Source organism: Ammospiza caudacuta, chromosome 1 (assembly GCF_027887145.1).
Source record: "Ammospiza caudacuta isolate bAmmCau1 chromosome 1, bAmmCau1.pri, whole genome shotgun sequence".
NCBI lineage: Eukaryota > Metazoa > Chordata > Aves > Passeriformes > Passerellidae > Ammospiza > Ammospiza caudacuta.
In genome coordinates this window covers 32,927,434-32,931,185 of record NC_080593.1, presented here as the reverse complement: position 1 = coordinate 32,931,185, position 3,752 = coordinate 32,927,434, and positions in this window count along the sequence as shown.

Below are 3,752 nucleotides of genomic sequence, written 5' to 3'. Positions count from 1 at the left end.
TGTGGTTTCTTGTCTTTCATTCTGTGTCTTGTGTCACTTTGGAACGTTGATTAAACAGTACTTGATACTGGGGTGTGGATGATAAAGTCAGCTTTTACCTGTCTTTTCAGGAGCCTTGTCTTCCCTGAGAATCAGTATGTGTTTATTTGGGATGGCTAAGCTGGGTGGGTAGTCCAGCTTTCTCTTGTGCCATCCTTGTCACTTGCTGGAGTTGTGGTGAGATGGTGGAATAAGAGAAACCCTGTTGACTTTGTTTAGTTTTCTGACAAATGGCTGGTTGAATGTTGATATTGCCACGCCAAAAGGAATACAACCAAAAAGCCCTTGCAGCAAATGTTCATCCTGATTGTCAGGGAAGGCCACCAAAAGAGTTTATCATGATTCTAGGAGTGTAAGTGTATGAAATGTAATTGCATTTGCTGTTTCTGTGTTGGTGCCAGGAACTATTAAGAAGTAGTTAAAAGAAACACCAGCACACATCTTTAAAGCTTGATGGAATATGCCAGAAAAATTGGTGACAAAACAAGTTCTAACTGGTTATTGCTCAATACCTTTGAATCCATGATGTCTTACCATAAATTTCAGTTGGAAATTCTTAGTAAATTGAAAGCAGAGTAGCTGAAACACTGAAGCCAAATCTTTCAACTCTGATGAATTTACCTGTATTAATTGGTGATCCAGACAAATTAGGAAATGTTAAGAAAATTTTTCTCTGTAAACCAAAGTCCCAATATCTCAAGATAAAGAACTATTGGTATATTTTATTTTGGTTTTGTTCTTCCAAACCATGGAAAGCAGTGTGCAGAAACAGTGAGTTAGCCAGTGTGACACCTAGGCACAAGGACTGCAAGGAGGATTCAGGGAGCTTACAGGCCTATTGGTCTGACCTTGGTGCCCAGGATGGTTATGGAGCAGCTGTCTTGAGTGCCATCACACATACAGGACAACTGAGGGATCAGGCCCTGCCAGTGTGGGTTTAGGAAAGGCAAGTCCTGCCTGACTAACCTGATCTCATCCCATGACCCAGTGACCCACTGAGTGGGAGAGGGCAAGGCTGTTTATCTTGTCTACCTGGACTGCAGCAAGGCCATTTATAGATACTGTCTCCCATGGCATTCTCCTGGAAAAGCTGGTAGTCCCATGGTTTGGACTGGTGCACTCTTCACTGAATAAAAAGCCAGTCTGGATATCTGGCCCCAGAGGGTGGAGGGGAATAGTGCCACATCCAGCTGTTGGCCAGTCTCAGGAGGTGAATGAGGGGATTGATTGAGTGCACCCTCAGCAAGCTCACAGATTATGGCAAGATGGGTGGGAGCACTGATCTGCAGGAGGGTAGGAAGGTTCTGCAGGGGGATCTGGACAGGCTGATGTTCAATAAGGTAAAGTGCCAAGTCCTGCACTTGGGTCACAGCAGCCCCAGACAGTGCTGCAGGCTGGGGGCAGAGTGGCTGGAAAGCTGCCGGGCAGAAAAGGATCTGGACATGCTGGTCCACAAGCTGGTTGAGAGTGAGCCAGGAGTGAGCCCAGGTGGCCAAGAGGGCCAGCAGCAGCCTGGCTTGGATCAAGGACAGTGTGGCCAGTAAGATTTACCAGTGATTGTTCTGCTCTACTCAGCCATGGCGAGCCACACCTCGAATCTTGTGTCCAGTTTTGGGCTTGTGAGTTCAAGAAAGACATTGAGGTGCTGGAGTGTGTTCAGAGAAGGGCAATGGAGCTGGGGACAGGTCTGGAGAACAAATCTTGTGTGGAGTGTCAGAGGGAGCTGAGGGGGTTTAGCCTGGACAAAAGGAGGCTCGGGGGTGACTGCATCACTCTACAAGTGCCTGAATGCGGCTGTAGAGAGCTGGGGGTTGGTCTGTTCTAGGCTGTAAGTGATACATCAAGAGGACCATGGCCCCAAACTGTGCCTCTGGAGATTCAGGTCAGGCATTCTGATCTCTTGACAGAAAGGGTTAAACGTTGGAATGGATTCCCTGCCAGGGAGGTGGTGGAGTCACCATCCCTGATTGGTCAAAGGTTGCACTTGATCTCAGAGGTCTTTTCCAGCCTGGATCATTCTGTGTGGATTATGGAAAGCAGTGTGCAGAAGCAGTGAGGCAGCCAGATGCAAAAGCATGGGGAGTGGCTGCAGTGTGGGTTGAGGGAAGCATTCGGGCTCAGGGAATCAGGATAACAGGAAGTGAGAGTGAGAGGTGGCTACTTTCTGCAGTGTATGGCGTTTGTGGCCTGTAGTTGTCCAGGCTTGGGAAGTGTTGCCAGCTAGGGAGCAGCTCAGCACATATGCTGCCTGGAAGCTGAAGGAGGGTTGCAATACTGAGCTTGGAGATTGTTGCTTCCAACAGATAGATCTGTCAACTTAACATCCTACTTAGCACAAGTCCATATAAAGTTATCTGTGGGAGCAGCATTGTATTACAAGGTTCATTTTGTGCTTCATGTTCAGTGATGTAAGGCAGTCCACTTGAAGAACAGGTGAAAGTGGTAATTCCTGCTGTCCTGGACATACTTGTAGATGCCTGAAATGTATGAATAATTGCTGGACTTAATTGGCCATCTCTAAAACTGGCAGTCCTGAAAAGGAAAGGGTCATTTGCAGCTGTTTCCTCATTTGTGGGTGGGGCTTTTTTGGTTGGTTGGTTTGTTGGTTGGTTGGGGTTTTTTAACTGAGATCACTTGGGCAGAGATCTCTGGGTTAGCAGGGGTTTTTTTAACTTTCATGGCTTGCACTCTCCCCAGGAATGGTAGTCTCATCTCTGCTTTGTTATGAATGGATTTAAGAACACTGTTTCTTTAAGCTCCATGTTCTGTGTATGAAATTAATTAGTCAAAGTAATTTTAACTGTTTCTGCAAACACAGCTACTGAAACATACACTGTTTTCTCTAGACATTTTTGTACTTCTAGTCCTAGGTGAATTGTTAGTGTAGTCGGAACTCTGAACAAATACTACGCTTTACAACAGAGTGACAAGTCAACCTAAGTAAAAAAAACACTTGATGTTGCTCTGTGCTAGGACATAAGAAGCTGAAGTTCAGAATGAGCTGCAGGGAATATTTAAATACTTACTTTAGACAAACCTGACGTTTATCTAGGTTTATGTATAGCCTCAATTCTAGGCGTAGCCTAGAGATTGCAAGATAACACTTGCTCTTAAATATGTCCTGTTCCCAAATGCTTCCAAGAAGTGGCCACAAGAAGTTCACAACAGCTGCTCCCCAGGCTAGTCCGAGGCTGTGCATGTAATGGAAAATTTGCACCCGATGGCAACAGTTAGGAGACATGCTGGTTTACATGTGGAGACAGAATACCTTCCAAGAGGGGGTGTGTGTACAGAGACAATGCACACGAGAGGAAGTTTATTAAGACAGTTGTTTAGCCATTTGTCCTGTGTAACTATACTTCAAATCTGCAATGACATTAAGACTTGATATTGCAGTACTCAGCAAAGCATTTGACTGTGGTGCTGCATGATGTGGAAATGGTGAGGCCCAGGCAGCTCAAGCATGCTTTTTGGGAAAGCACCTTCTGCTGCATGGCTTCACAAAGTAACAACTGGTCAGGCAGACTGTGCACCACTGCCACCCTTTACTATCAGTCCACTTAGCTGCTGCAGTCCTCTGGAGCTAATGTGAAAAACCAGAGAAGAAAAACAATCTGGGATAAACATTTTCTATTGCTTTATACCAAAAGCAATTTGGTTTTTTGGCTGGGCAAATGATGCAAATGAATTTCCCTCATTCTCACAGTCGCTGC